General features: G+C 45.0%; 1 protein-coding gene and 1 long non-coding RNA gene across 7 annotated transcripts in view; both read right to left on the reverse strand.

Moving 5' to 3' along the window:
* CHL1 (cell adhesion molecule L1 like) overlaps positions 1–5615 on the reverse strand; it is a 203485-nt gene extending 197870 nt beyond the window's left edge. For 3 of the 6 annotated variants that reach the window (XM_080995642.1, XM_080995639.1, XM_080995641.1), the window contains exons 1-2: positions 5417–5615; positions 3980–4138 (exon numbers count right to left, since the gene is read on the reverse strand). The gene's annotated coding sequence lies outside the window, so the exon portion shown is untranslated. Of the gene's footprint in view, positions 1–3979; positions 4472–5416 lie in introns of those variants that run through there. The other 3 variants (XM_080995644.1, XM_080995643.1, XM_080995640.1) reach the window with 3 other exon arrangements.
* Positions 1–16618, reverse strand: part of LOC308471680 — a 591928-nt gene that overhangs the window by 197870 nt on the left and 377440 nt on the right. The window lies entirely within an intron of this gene.

Raw genomic sequence — 16618 nt, forward strand, 5'->3', positions numbered from 1 at the left:
TGAAACATTTTCATTTCATACTGAAAGAATTAGTCCATTGTGTTTGGAGCAACAATTAGTGTCCTTACTCAAGCTGCTGCAACCAGAACTGAGGTGGGCATACTCCACAGGCAAGCCCCTGCCTCATGAGACCATCCAAGCAGCTGTGCTAGAGTAGACCAAAGACCCATCTAGCCTTGAATCCTTTTCTCACAGGTGCCAATCAGATGTCTATAATAGGAAACCCGCAAGCAGAACCTGAGCACAACACTCTCCCCAGTTGAGATTCCCAGCAACTAGCCACACGATCCAATTCAATTCATGCTCTTAGCTCCTCACTCTCTCGTTCATTCCCTAAAAGACAAAAATAACTTCATTTTCAGGAAGGGGGCACCAGCAGCTCAGATACATGCAGATTCCTGCCTATGCCAAACCTCTTATATCTGTAAAGTTGTGGCCTGATTTAACCCAAATGATAGTCTCAGGGCTGGTATAGTTGCCATGCTTCTTACTCTTGGTATTGGTACTGGGAAGTTCAAAGGGTAGCAGAGATGCTTTGTCACACAAAACTCACATGCTCCAGGAATCCCTTGCTGATCTATACATAGTTTAGACATTTGACTTGCCTTTTGAACCAGAAAAAAACTTCTCAGGAAATGACACATAAATGTATAAGTCAGCCACAACTTGTGATCTGGAAAAATCAATATTTTGTACCAGATAAATATGAGCTTCTTATGATAGCAGCAGCAGATGACAGTTGGGCATTAGCCACATGGTTCTTCAAGCGGTACTATCTAGAACAGTACTTTTCTCTAAAAGAGAACTATCCTGAGAATGCTAGCCTCATCAGCCCCCAAAGCGTTGTAAAAATATGCATGCCTCAGTCCAGTAGTCTTGGGCATTTTGCTTCAACATCAAGGTTACCTTAAGAATGAAATCAAATAGGGATGTGTGGGAAAGAGATGCTGGTCCAATAGTCAAATGGTCCCCTCAAGCACTCTTATCAAATGCTTGAAGAAAGGAACCCTTGAAGAAGAACCTGATCAGTGACATCTCTCTGATGTCAGCTACCCTTCCCCATCCCCACAATGGAGAAGAATGATGGTGTATCAGGCAGCATGGGGTTCCAGCAACAATTGGAAAAGTCTTCTTGGTGTCTCCTGGTTCTAGAAATGAAGTTCAGAATGACATTTCCACCAGCTAATGAGAGGCTAGTCTGTCATTTCCTGCAGGAGTTCAAGGGCTTGTATGTCTGGAGGAAGAAAAGCATTAGGGGAAATAATTTCTATCAAGAGGGAAGCTGAAACTAAGCTCCTTCTTCTGTCACTGGCAGAGCCTCCCCACTGGCATACACATCTTGCTACACTGTTTCCATCTGGAAGGTGAGGGATTTGCTGCCCTTTGAGAAAGGGAAAGATTTGCAAAAAGAACTGAGGCAGACACTCACTCAAGTTGCCATCATGTAAGGTTTGGGATGGAGAGAGGTTGGCAGGCAGGCAGGATCTCACACATAGTGGAAGCATTCATGCCTTGTCTTGCTCCTGGTGTGGTTTCTGAATTTTGAAATATGGTTTGGGGGCTGGAGGAATGATATAGTCTCTAGTTTTTGTTTGGAAAACAGCTTGTATTAGCTGAGCCCAAACTGAAATCAAGCTGAGACATAGTCTACACTTTTATTCACCACGACCACCACCCTGCAAATGGATTTCTGATGGATTAGGTCAGAGGTGGAGAACTTACAGCCTGGTAGCTGAATGTGGTCCTCCAAAGAAGCCCTGGCTGCTGGCTTCCTCCTCCTTAGTTTCAATTTTGCCCATGCAGAACTCAGGGAGGAACCTGGAAGAAGTTGGCTCCAGCTGTCATTGGCTCAGGCTTCACCTACTGACCATGGCCAATAATGAGGGATGATGGGAGTTGTAGTCCAACAATATCAGAAGGGAACCAAGCTATATGTTAGATGATCCAGACCAAAGTTACTTCCACTTAGGTGCAAGTGAAATGAGCAGAACTTGATTTTATTAATGGCTTACTTTATGCCCTGATTTCAAGCAGGTGTGTGACAAAATTAGGGCCAAACTGACACATTGACTCTAAACATGTTATTAGCAACCGCACCAAGTTTTTAAAATTCAATAGCAGGTGCTGCAGGAGAAAGCAGTTTTCATGGGGACCGCAGTGTGTAGGATGTTGTCAATGAACCACTGTGTCAACAAACTGCTAATAGCCTTGGGCAAGAGGGGGTTCTTATTGGCACCAATGGCAGGGTTTGTTTGTTTCTTCTAACCCTTATCCTGCATGAGGATCATGGCTGGGGAGAAAAGGTTTAAAATTATCCTCCTCCTCCTGCACTACATTCTGATAGGCAGTGCACTCCTCCCTTTCGCTGCTATTAAATAAAAAACAAATTGAGACTGGATTCAATCCAGTGGTCTGAGACACACTCTCAGGGGCAGCCAATTCCTTTGAGTTATTTAATGGATTTCCACCCTGCTTTTCTATTATAAAAAAGAAACTCTGCTTTCAAATCCAAGGCAATACACCCAAACATCTCAACCCTGTGTTAGGTTGCTGCCATGTTCCTAAAAAGCGTTTGTGGAGGGGGCAGAAGGGTGTGAATTTTTCACCCTGCCTTCTTCCTTCTAAGATACATTGCCCAGTTCTGCTTCCCCTTAGGAGCCTTCAAGGCTGGAAGGAACTTCTACCAGAAAGGAAAGCATGTGGGAGGAAGTGGCTTTTGGGAGGGAAGGCGGGACTAGTGTAGGGAGGGTTTATCCTGCCGCAGCTCAGTCCAATGTACAGGAAGTTGGCTTTGCCAACATTCTAACTCATAGGCCATTCCACCATAACATCTCAGGTGCTCTTCAGTTACAGAGGACACTTATTTAACCATCAATAACCACATCTGGCCTTTTTTGAATGAAATACTATCTCCATAAATAAGAGCTGTGCTCCCACTGGAAAACCAAACCAAGCCCTGCAAGACTGAATGCATCCAAAACATCCAGCATGACATAGAATCATTGAGTTGGAAGGGACCACGAGGGTCATCTAGTCCAACCACCTGCAGCGCAGGAATCTCTTGCCCAATGTGGGGCTCAAACCCACACCCCTGAGGTTTAAGTGTTTCATATAGCACAAACAACTAAAGGTATCTAATCCTCAAATTCAGCAGCATACATCTTTGATTCGCACTTGTGATGTCAAGAAACACAAAACGACCCCCTTCACCCCCAGAGACTCAGGAAACGGTGTCTCTGATGTTTCCACCGCACCGCGTCCACATGCAAACTTTCTCCAGGCGACACGGACACACGGGACGGGAGAGTCCCCGCCCCTTTTCCGGGACTGCACAATTGATCGATCTCTTGAGAGGCGATGGTGGACTTTAAACGTGAAATCCCCACGCCCCATACTTTGGCAATACGAGTTAGAGCCACAACCTGAGAGCATCTCTTTCCTCTGTCTTGGATAGAAAGGGGGTGGTGCCTCAAGCGCACCTGCGCGCAGGAAAAGCTCCACACTCAACGCGGCACCATTCCGAGGAAATTCCCTCGCTCAACCCCGCCACCAACCCATGCCTTGGGAAAGCCAAGCCAAGCACTTGTTAAACTGCCCATGGCATCGGGCAGGGGAAGCAAACTGAGGTGGGGAAGGAGGGGGGCGCGGTTTTAAATGCAGCCCTCCAGGTGAGCCATAGGTAAGCCTTGCCTTTGCTCCGGCCACACCCACCCACCTCATCTCTGCATATTTCAAGGTGTGGGGAAGAAACGCCGCCCCATTCCCATATTTTGGAGACCCCGTCCCGGGCTTCCTCCTGTCACTCTCCTGCCCGTCCTGGACAGCCCCGGAGTCGCCTGCTGGCTCCGTCCAGGAAGCCAATGGCCATCGATTTCCCATCAAGGTGAGAGGGAGCGAGCAGCCCCTCCCCCTCTCTTCTCTCACACTCTTTGCTCCTTCACCACCACCACCAACCCTCATCCGTCCTTTTCTCTCTTACCTTGCAGCCTGGGCAGCCCCTGGGGTGGGGTGGGGGGCGTGTGGACCTCTCCGGGAAGAGACAGCAGGAGTTTGCCAGGGAGTCCGGCTCCGTTTTTGCTCGGGAGGCGAGCGCAGCACCAGGAAGCCCCGTCCCGGCTCGCCAAATTAATCACTTTGCCTGCTCCGCCAAAAGGGGAAAGGAGGAGGGAGGGAGGGAGGAGGGAAGAGAGGGAGAGAGAGGGAGAGAGGGAGAGAGAAGAAGGGAAGAAAATATCAAGCGTGCAGAAAGGAAGAAGGGTCCCTCCGTGACTGGCATCAATATCTCCTTCGGCAGAGCTTCAAGGGAGCCATGGCAACGAGCCCCTAAACCTCCCAAATCTCTCCCAGCTCTACACACACACACACACACACACACACACACACACACACACACGCTGCCGCTGCTGCTGCTCAAGGGAGGAAAAAGGCAGCCAGAGCCAACCCCCCTCCCCACTTTACACCGCTGCAAAGCTGGGAGAGAGAGCTGGTAGTATTCCCTAGGAAAGAGTGAGAGAGGGAGGGAGAGAGAGGTGGGTGGGTGATGCGTGTCTTGGGGCATCGAGGGACCTGCTCACCCTGTGGCGACCTGGAATGATGAAAGGAACGTTTCCCGGTACCTGGGAATCATGTGTTTTAGGGAAGGAGCCCCTGTTTAACCCATCAAAGTGAATTATCCCCACCCCTTTAACATTCCCGGGCGCACCACACACAGAGACATACACACGCTTTCCAGAGTGAAATGTCTTTTCCCCATTTACAGAGCGACAGAGGGCTGGGGAAGGGTTTACCTGATTCCCCCTCCCACTGCAGCAGGTGTGAAACCCCTTCCCTGAACATAAACGGCCAGTGGTGGACATCGTCTTCGGGGGGGGGGGTAGAATGTGGTGAGAGTACTCTGGGTATACAGTATAACCATCCCAATTATTTATATATTGGATTTGTTAAAAAAAGAAAAATGCGCGCGTGTGTAAAACATTCAAATATGTCGAGTAAAATACACAGGCACACAAATACAGCCGGGTGTGGAACTTCTCCCATTGAGCCATAAAAATTAAATGAGCTTTCCCTGAAGACACAAAACAAGGAGAGATGGTCCCAGCTTCCCAGGTTTCCCTTCTGCCTCGAAACATAGAATGAAATGATCATTCCCTTAACTCAAAAGGAGTCAGACGCAAGGAGGAGACACCCCCAACTAGATTAAGGGGGCAGAAGTGTGTGTCTAAAACGCCGGGTTATCGTTATTCGAATATCCCCTAATGGGTGGTAAAGTTTGAGATCACCCTCTCCCGCACGAGAACACACACACACACACAGAGAGAGAGAGAGAGAGAGAGAGAGAGAGAGCGCTATCCTTGCCATGCTGAACCACCCTGCGTTACCAAGAGCAACAAGAAGCTCCTCCGGGAGCGCGCCGTACCTTGGAAAGGCAGCCGAGTTGTTCTTCTTCTTCAGAGCAGCTGCTTGCAACAGGGGAGAAAACGAGGAGGGGGGGGCGAAGCAGGAGGGAAGTGGGCACCACCAGGCAACAGATGGCTGGAGGAAGGTCTCCCTTGGCACTGGTGCCCTGCTCTCTAATCGTTTCACACACACCCCTACAAGCGCACGCATGCACAACTCCCCCCCCGCACTCCTCCCCCCCTCTTCCTCAGGCTGCATGAGATAGGAGGGATCGCATGCCAGCCGCCTCCTCCCTCTGCCCAAAGGTAAAGAGGTCCAGTCCTGGCATGTTGCTAGTGCCTCACACTTCCCCTCCCTGAACTCCTCAGGTATCTGCCACACCCTTCCAGCGAAAATGGGCTTAGAGAGCGAGAACAGCCAAGAAGTGCTGCTTGGAAAGTTCCCCACACTGTGGGGTGGAGGGGAGGAACTCTGAGAAATGGGGGTGGGAGAAGAAGACCCTTCCCTCTCACGGTGGGGGGTGAAGTGGGAGATGAGGCACAGGGCATGCACACTGATCAGCTATGTAGTAACGATGATGATGATGATGATGATGACGATGATGATGACAATATTAATAATAATGCCCCTCAACACCCAACTTCACCACCACCACAAAAAGGACATGCTGGAGGAATCTTTATACAGGGGCTTCTCCTCTGCAGGACACAAGTAAAATAAATGCCCTTTTGTTCTGAACAAGTAGATTGCATCCAGTTTTGGATGCATGAGATATTTGTCAGGGCTAATTTTGGGATGTACTAAAACAAGTGACAGAGAATTGCCATTTGAAATACCCACTTTAAATAGCCACTTCAACTCCAGGGTGATTGGTTACCACACAGAGAGGCCGGTGACCAAAACCTGCTTTCCCAAATTGCCACTACATTGCATTGGTAAGAGATTATGTCATGCTAAATTGCTGCTGCAAACCCATCACTTTCTACCCTTCTCTGCCTGAAAAACAGGGGAATTTCTGTTGCCATATACTGAGTTGGCCCATTGGTCTATTTAGCTCCATATTGTCCACACTGACTGGGAGCAGCTTTCCATGGTTTCAAGTGGGTGGGTGTTCCCAATCCTACCTGGAGATGCTGGGGATTGAACCCAGTGTCTTCTGCATGCAAGGCAAGATGCTCTACTACTGAGCTACAACCCTTCCCCATAGCTCAGACCCTGTTAGATGATCTGCAGGCATTATTGTCCACTGTGTTGATCAATGAAATTGTGGAATGGCCAGCAAAACAGTATTCAAATGGTTGTAGGAAATGAAGAAATGGCTTGCATAAAGTTGAGACCCACCATCAATCACAGATAAGTCAGGGACCCCTTCCCCCAAGCTCTTGGGATGCTTACAACCTTGTCTCCCACTTCCCACTCTCACTCATTTTGGTACTAAAACAGGATCTCAGTAGAAATCACAATAACCCTGTGATGTAGCCAATTTTAGCTTTCCTCTATTACAACCTCAGAGTACACCCAGGCAACTAAGCAGACATCTGAATGGCCAGCATTGGCATACAGTGGTGCCTCGCAAGACGAAATTAATTCATTCTGCGAGTTTTTTCGTTTTGCGAATTTTTCGTCTTGCGAAGCACGGTTTCCCATAGGTATTAACGGTTTTAAGAAAAAGGAAACAAACTTGCAAGACGTTTTCGTCTTGCGAAGCAAGCCCATAGGGAAATTCGTCTTGCGAAGCAACTCAAAAAACGAAAAACTCTTTCGTCTTGCGAGTTTTTCGTCTTGCGAGTTTTTCGTCTTGCGAGGTACCACTGTATGTTTGGTCCTGAGACGTCATCTGCAGCCTTTGGTGCCTTCCGTCGCAAGCAACTGTGTTTCTGAATGGTCATTGCAACGCACTGGCATGGCTTGGATCCTCTTAAACTACTCCCCTTTCAAAACTGGTTTCCATTCTTATCTGCATAAAAATCAGCAGATTTTCTGAATGGGGTGCATTGCCTCAGCTGTAATTCTGCACACACCCCATTCAGAAACAGAAAGCTTCAGAATAAAGGCATATCTCCAGTTGGCCTTATGAATGTGTTATGCCATCTTGCAGTGAGTGGACTGCGGTTTAGCACCTTGCCCTGAAAACCTCAACATAAAACTCTACAACAGGCTTGTCATTCCAAATGTTCATAGGAATGCACTGAGTTCGGGCAGTGATTTTGCACCAACCTGCTGGCCTAAAGCATGCTAAAATATTGGCCCTTACGAGTGCCTATCAAATTGCAGAGAAAGTGAGCCATGTCTTTCTTTAGCATCATAAAGGTAAAGGTAAAGGACCCCTGGACAGTTAGGTCCAGTCAAAGGTGACTATGGGGTTGCAGCACTCATCTCGCTTTCAGGCTGAGGGAGCCGGCGTTAGTCCACAGACAGTTTTCTGGGTCATGTGACCAGCTTGACAAAACCACTACCATTGCACGGAGGACCGTGACAAGTGCCAGAGTGCACAGAAATGCCATTTACCTTCCTGCCACAGCGGTACCTATTCATCTCCTTGCACTGGTGTGCTTTCGAACTGCTAGGTTGGCAGGAGCTGGGACAGAGCAATGGGAGCTCACCCCGTCGCGGGGATTCGAACCGCCGACCTTCTGATCAGCAAGCCCAAGAGGCTCAGTAGTTTAGACCACAGCACCATCCGTGTCCCATTTAGCATCATATAAATGCATTGTTAATCTGAATGGCCATAGAAATTACCTAGAAATGATTTGGGTGGTCCAGCTGCCTATGACAAAAACCAGACTCCTGGGATGCTAACAGCAGCTCATTTCTATGCTTTTCTCTGACTTACTCTGCCTGAGTATTCAGGTATATTTTTGCCACAGTCCTTACGACAACCTTCTGAGGTACATCAGTATCATTTTCAAATTTATTTGATGAGCACCTGAAGTTGAGAGAATAGAGCTTTGCAAACTGTGCATTTCTAAGACTGGGGTGCAGTGTTGAAATCCAAGGGGTAGTTTAACCATGCATTCAAAGCCTTAGCTGGCTCTCGGTGGATGAGGGGAAAGAAGCTTGGACAAGGCAGAAGGCAGCTCCCTATATTACTATACTAATTTATATTCCATATCCAGGGGTATATGTTTACTTTGCTTCTTCCCTTTTACAAAACTAAGTACCTTCCACCTTGTTTGTTGCTTGATGGCATTCTGTTAAATTAAGAAAATCAACTGAATTTCTGAGATACCAAGTAAAAAAAGATAGATGCTAAAACTGCAGTCCTAATCCCATTTAACTGGAAGTCAACTCCACTGAATGCAATACGGTTTACTTCTGAGTAGACATGGGGTGGTATTCAAATATGTTTTCTCAGAGAAGACCCACTAAAATTGATTAAGTTAGATCCATTAATTTCAATAGGTCTGGTCTGAGAAAAACCTAGTTGAATACCACCCATGGTCAGAATTGCACTGTTTGTAAACTGTGTTGAACAATTAATATTGATAAAGTCTAAAGATGCACAATATCAGTGTTTCTTTTTGCAAAAATCTGAAGAAAAAATGCACATTGATTTGGTAGTTTCTTCTCAGTTTTAGTAAAAAACACTGTTCTGATACAATCCCTAGGTAGCTTTTAAAAAACTTTTCCTTCTAGGATGTAGGCAAGGAAACAGGCTTGCTTTTCTCATTTCTGTGATGTTTTCTACAAACCTTTACTCACTTTTGATAGACGTTAATTGGATTATACGTGTGCCGTTTCCAAACATTCATATGAGCACCATCTGGACTCTGATGTCAGGTGCAAAATTCATCTTCCCCAGACCCTCAGCTGTAAAAATGAATCAACATAAAACCTGCATGATACTAGCTCTCATGGAAGAAAAAAAAGTAAAGTGGAAAGGCTTGTAAATCAGAGAAACTAGGTAATACTTTTCACCTATAAAAGTATCAGGGCTTCTGCTATGTCCTGCATCTTTCTTACATGTATATTCATACATATATATTCTGTGCATATCTATATCTATATTCTTACATACATATTCTGCATTTTGTGTGTGTGTGTGTGTGGTGTGTATATCACACCAATTTATATAACCAACTGATCACTGTGCTCTTTGGGAGGTGGCATATAGCAAATATCATTTTGTCAACTAAAGCAACCTTTCTCAACCTGGGGTCCCCAGTTATTGTTGGACCACAACTCCCATCATCCCTGACCACTGGTCCTGCTAGCTACGGATGATGGGATTTGTAGTGCAACAACATGGTGGGAAAGGCTGAACTAGAGGCTGCAATCCTAATCCCATTTATCTGTGAGTAAACCCAATTGACTCTAAGGGACTTATTTCTAAACATGGTTAGATTGTAGCTTTAGTGTCAGGACACCTCTCCTTTGGAACTCCCTTCCACTATGTACCAGACAGGCACATTTGTATGTCTTGCCAGTGTCTGCTGAAGACTTTCCTCTTCTAAAAAACCTTCTAAGTGGATATTTTTTATCTGTATCAATATCTGTACAGGATTTGTTTTTATATACGTCTGTAATTATTTTAACTATGTCTATATCTGTAATAGTTTTGAATCATTTTTTTTAAAAAAATGCAATTGCTTTGTAAATGCTTCGTTGTGAAATCACTTTGGGATGCTTCAAAGGAAGCAAATCACAAATGAAATAAATAGCCACGGTGTTTCTTCCTGTGATTCCTTCTTGCTATCCCCTTTCCCCTTCCTTTTTGTATGCCTGCCACCCAGCCCTCGCCAAAATATTCTGAATTCTGACAAATAAAACAAAACAAAAACCCGCCCATACAAAACTCATAAAATGAAACATAGACTTCCCACTGAAGCCGTTGATTTTAATGACTGAGGACTGCATCCTACATGCAGTTCCTTGAGGCAAAATTTGGGTGGGCTTTGTAGTCCTAACAGCAGAATGTTCCTTACCCAAGGAATGGGGATGGTCAAATGGAGTGTGCCTCTTTCTTTGAAGTCTTGTCAAGAAAGCTTGTTTTCAGAGCACTTATCCCTACCTTCAACCACATCTTCCATTACCCTCACTTAGTGGCAACCTACACATTATGCAGAACCTGCACCCCTTTCTCTGCCTTTGTGGCCTGAGATCAATTACAGCATAGCTGCTTCTAATGCTAGGAAAGTACCATTGGAAGCCTTGGGGCCCTGAAAGGAACTGGTGATGACTCTCCCATGTCCTGTGGCAACACCGGGATGGGAAGGAGATGCAGCTGCAGCACCACTTTTTCCCATGTAACCTGGAGCTTCTCCCATCCTTCAGATAGCATAGGAAGCTCCCATAAATGTAACATGAGATGGAGTTGTCATTCCAAATAATGTGTTGGGTGGTTCTTCATGACTGTTCTTCTGCTGTCTTTGTGGCATGGGAGCTATAGTCATGGAAGGTGGAGGCAATGAAGTCTGGGCCCAGTCCACATATGAGGAGCACTAAGAACATCAGCCGAACCTGCTGGATCAAGCCAATGGCCTCCTGTTCTCACAGTGACCAACCAGATGCTTGTGGGAAACCAGCAAGCAGGGTTTGAGCACAGGAGCCCTTTCTCCTCCTGTGGTTTCCAGCAAGTGGTATTCAGAAGAAGAAGAAGAAGAAGAAGAAGAAGAAGAGGAGTTTGGATTTGATATCCAACTTTATCACTACCCTAAGGAGTCTCAAAGTGACTAACAATCTCCTTTCCCTTCCTCCCCTACAACAAACACTCTTGTGAGGTGAGTGAGGCTGAGAGACTTCAGAGAAGTGTGACTAGCCCAAGGTCACCCAGTAGCTGCATGTGGAGGAGTGGGGAAGCGAACCCGGTTCACCAGATTACGAGTCCACCACTCTTAACCACTACACCACACTGGCTTTGCTGTCTCCAACTGTGGAAGCCGAGCATAACCATCATGACTTTTGGTAGTCCTGAAGGTTATCCTTTCATTTGTGGTGTTAAATAATAATAATAATCACTTAGCAGCTTGAGAGCCCAGCTAACAACAAACTGACATAAGTCTTAGTTGGATCAGATAGTTGCCTTAGCAGCCTGTAATAAAATTCTGCACTTTGAGCAGAACCTTTGGGGCCTTTCTGTTTCTTGTAAGGTGATGTGCTGACACGGAAATCTCAGAGTCGCTTGTCAATTCCTTGTCAGCTGGGCTCCCAAGATGTAATTAAAAGGTTCTCCATTATAGACACATCTTTCACATAAGTGTCCAACAGAGCTATGCTAAGTACAGAAAGCCAACAAAATTTGCACTGCCTGAAATTAAGCCCACATAAATTATTCCAAATTCTGTTTGGGAGTGGGGCTACTGCTGGCCGAGCCAGCCTAAGTCTTGCAGAAGGAAACAAGTCATTTAAATAGAGTTTAATTTACACTTACACACTCTCTTTTTGCTTTTTTGCTGGCCTGAGTTCTGCTGGCTTGGCAGGTCACATGACAGAGCTGAATGGAAGTAGGATCCATTGTAAATCCTCCCCTGCCTTGTCCTGCTCTCACTACTTTCCTGGGATGAAGGAGTTACACAGCCATATCTCCACCAGAACCAGGATGTTTGTCTTACGCTGACGCATTCCAGGTGTGCCAGGAATCAGCCAGCTGAGACAGGGATCTCCTGAATCCTAACTTGTTCATCCCAGTGGATCTTGGGTTTGGATTGCTCCCTAGGTTAAAGGCTAGGTCCATATTTTGTGGCGGTAGGGGGGAAGATGAGGAAGAAATTAATTTTGTTGTTTGGAATGGTCAGAAGGCAGTTATGGCATTTTAGCCTGCATGACTTGTTTTTTATGCATAAATTCAGGGGAAATAGGCACGATTGGGGAGCGATATTACCTGATCCAGCCTTATCATGTTTTCACTTAGTTTTGTAAACTAAAAAATCCCAGTCCAGTCTTTCTATAAGGATGAAGTTATCCAACCTGTGCATATCCTGTATCCTTGGAGCACCATAAAAATGTTTTTGAAATGCAATTCATTTCAAAATAAATGCTTGTTCCTTAATAAAATCTCAAGCACTGTGGTTTGTGGTCTGTGGCTTACTTCTTTCTAACCACACCACAGATGACCAGTTTCAAACACTTGTTTGCATCTAGGGGAATGATGCAAGTTGGCCCTCTCTTCCTTTGCCTGTTTTAGATGTATCCCCTTCCCAGCTGCTAAAACCTGCTTCCTTTTTATAGGAGCACATTCATTGATCATTTGTTCTTAGTACCTTATCAGAAAGCAATATGATAAAAATCAAGAAAGGGGAAAGTGAAGCTGAAGAGCAGGGAGTGGAAAGTTACAAACAGCAAGATCTGTACAACCTTGGAACAGGTTCCCGGGGGAACTTGCCGAGAGTCCATTATCCGAGCTAATTAAAATGAGACTGGACACTTCACTAGGAAAAATATCAATTAGGGAACCATTCTACATTGTCAAGGAATGGACTGATTAGCTTAAAACCAGTGAAGGGAAAAGAAATGGAAAAATCAATCTGCTGATGGAATGAGGGCCAGAGTTCCCATCGGAGAAGGAATAGGAAGACTCTAGACAACTGTCACGACATTTTCTCCTGCTGCTTTATTCAAGCAGTGTTGATCTTGAGAGACTGGAAATGAGATATGTTATGCTCCATCACCAAGGGTGAGAAAGAGGACTCATTCTACATCTTTGATTATTTCCTTTCACACACCTCCTTCAGATCCACCTATGTATGCTTGTGTACTTCCTTGCTTTGCACGTCACATACTGCAGCCATTCTCTTATTCATTACAGTCTCATGCTATAGTGTTCTGGAAGTGTTCTGGGAATATGCTCCTGCTCTATGGAATCAGCTGCAACACTCTTTCTCCCCCTTCCCCCCAAAAAACACACCCCCACCACAACAACAACCCTGGCTTGGTGAAGCTCAAATTCAAGCAGAAAGGTGGCCAGGAAAGGTAGCAAAGCAGTTTCTGCCAGCCATCTGCAGAGTGGTCCCAGAAGACCTGGGTATCCTTAATCGTGACTCATTTGTCCAGTGGGAGAGATGGATCTTAGAATATGGAGGGATCTGCTATTCTTATCTTCCTTCAATTATCAGGAATCACAGAGGGAATTCTCTCCAAAACAACACCTGAGCCTCGAAGAAAGGGGATATGGCAGGGATGTGCTGTATCATCATCACCTACAGACAGGAAGTCCAAATGCTGGTCTTTGTGATCAAACCAAAACAAAACAAAACATGAGCAAACTGATCCTGAAGGCTTAACTTTTCTTTCTGATACACATTTGAGCAGTTTGGATTTCTTCTCTTTCCCTTAGGAAATATTTTTCTATCAGGTTGGGCCAACTCTTTGGTCTCAACTGAAATAAGAAAATGGCTGGGCGATCTTTTCCTAGCTTTAATTTCCTCGTTCCTGTAATAATTCTTTCCCTTGCCGCAAGCTTGCTCAGAACCCCCTCCCCCAGCCCAGTGTCCTCACTCTCTGTCTGATACAAAAAATATAAAATAAGATACTAGGCCTAAAGAAATGTTCGTTGTCTTTGAGTTATAAAACCATTGTATTGAATCAGGCAAGCACTGTTAGGCATTACTGGGGTATTTATAAAAAAATCCAGAAAAGTAACAGAACATACTGAAGTAACAGGGGAGCATCTCTTTTGTACCTCAGGCAAAATTGTTCGAGGGAGCTTAATTGCAGGTAGAATGAGGTGAATAAAATGCACATTGGTTTTGACAAGGGTATATAACATACGCTTTTTAAAAAAGAAAGAAAGTGCTAACAGCAGAAAAATTCCACAGCCAATAAGGCAGAAGGTGACAGCAGTTCTGAAAATGATTAAGCTGGATGTGGGGTGTAGTGCAATGCGATGTCCAGCATTTTAATGACCAAAATGTCCTGCATTCCTATGCTTTTGGATTAGTTTTTCTTAATTTTGGGGAATGAATTTTGAGACTACCAAATTTTGCTGCCAAGATGAGTTATCCTAGAAGTGGAGGAGGATGACCTTGTGACACTTAGAGGTGGGTCCCTATATAAGGATTTACATGTCTTCCAAGCATCATCTAACACTATCCGATTTAGTTTCCATTGACACTTTACCCATGGGCCACGTGTGACCCACCCAGGCAATCCCTACAGCCTTCTGTGAGTTACCCAGTGCACCTCCTGCCTTCATCTTGCCCCCCCCCCCATGTTCTTTTCAGCCCAGACAGAGTATGGAAGTCTTACAGGAACAGGAGATTCTTCACATGGCTGTCTACCACAATATGATTTCTTTTTTGTCATTTTGATCTGCCACCTTCCCCCTCTATTTCTGGGGGCTAGAGTCGCTGCCTAGCAATCCAAACAATAAGGAGCATTACTCCAAGCTTTGGGTATTGTTATAAATTTTGCGGCAGTACTTGTTTGAGGAAAATGCTTGAGGATAATTTACTATCTGAATTGCTATCCTTCTGAGTTCTTAGCAGTTCAGAAGGCTATTCAAAATGTATCCATTGTAATTGACAGTGCCTTAGAGAAACTTGGAGCAGAACGCGTCCATTCTGACGTTAGACATAGGTAAAGGTAAAGGGACCCCTGACCATTAGGTCCAGTCGTGACCGACTCTGGGGTTGCAGCACTCATCTCGCTTTATTGGCCGAGGGAGCCGGCGTACAGCTCCCAGGTCATGTGGCCAGCATGACTAAGCCGCTTCTGGTGAACCAGAGCAGCACACAGAAATGCCATTTACCTTCCCACTGGAGTGGTATCTATTTATCTACTTGCACTTTGACGTGCTTTCGAACTGCTAGGTTGGCAGGAGCAGGGACCGAGCAATGGGAGCTCACTCTGTCGCAGGGATATTAGCCTGTAAACCTGTGACCACTTACCTGGGAGCAAGCCCAATTAAACTCAGTGGGACTTATTTTTGAGTCTATACATAAAGGATTGCGCCATTAATCCAATTAGGCCTTATATACATTAATCACAATGCAAACATGGGGTTCTTAGCCATGTGCACAGAATTAACTCTATTGCTGATTATCTGACCAGGGCTGCAGATTCCTAGATGACACCAGTGGAATTTAAGGAACCTCCATTCATTAATACAGCATATAGTTTGGCTCCAGTCTAAGTTAGTTGTGTTTAGGTACTATTTAAGGCTGCAGTCCTAACCCCACTTACCTGAGAATAAGCCCTGATCAATTCAGCAGGACTTCCTTTTGAGTAGACAGGGTTAGAGTAGACTGTGCTGTAAATCAGGTAGCTACTCAGCGAGAACCAATTGTGACTAATTTTAGGCCAGATCCAAATGTATACCTCTACTGAAGATCAGCTCAGAAGTTTTGTCATTAGGGTCCTCTTTTTATGATGCCAACAGTCAGCTTTGAGCCAGTGTTGTGTAGTGGTTAGAGTGTTGGTCTAGGACCCAGGAGATCAGGGTTCACACCCCCTCTTGGCCATGAAGCCCACTGGGAGACCTTGGGCCAGTCACTGCCTTTCAGCCTAACCTACCTCACAGGGTTTTTTCTGGGGATTAAATGGGGAAGCACAGAACCATGCAAAGCACCTCAAGTTCCCTAGAAAAGAAGGCGGGATATAAAGGCAATAAACAAACAAGTAAACATTACTGGTATGTTTTCCACTGAGTCCAGTCCAACATTCCCTTAGGTTATTGAATGTTTCCCATAAAAGTGTATCACTTATAAGAAAGATGAAGTAAACCATGTTAAGATGTCTTCCATGGAAATAAGATTCATTAAGCTTCTGTATATTTAATAACGGGCCAGTCTGAACATACGTGGATAGTATTGGTTATTAAATACCACTTTAAATTTTCAGGGAGATTGTCCAGGAAGGGAGTAACCAGTTGTTTAGACACTGCTGAATTGTCCATGTTTTCTTCTTGCAACTGTCTTTGTCTGTCATATTAAGAATGATTTCAGCCTGTGCAACATTTGTTCAATTTCATTATCCATTGAAGTCTGAAGAATGATGGAATGCATCTATTTCAACAACATCTGAAGGAAGCAGTGGCTTCCCGTTATAAAGCTTGCCAGCAATTCCCTTGCCATTTTAATAAGAAAGCAATTCTGCATTGCATTATAATTGCAAAACAAAAATTTGTTTTAACAGACATATTCTTGCTCCCCCTCCCAAATTTAACAAGTTCTGTTCAGATAAAAATATATATTAAAATCCTCTGTCTTCACAGTTGGCATTTTAAACAGAGCCAACCATTCACAGCAAATGCAGCTGGTTCACCTGGTCTTGCACCCTGTCTACG

The sequence above is a fragment of the Podarcis pityusensis genome, assembly GCF_964106645.2.
Source record: "Podarcis pityusensis genome assembly, chromosome: 2".
NCBI classification, from domain to species: Eukaryota; Metazoa; Chordata; class Lepidosauria; order Squamata; family Lacertidae; genus Podarcis; species Podarcis pityusensis.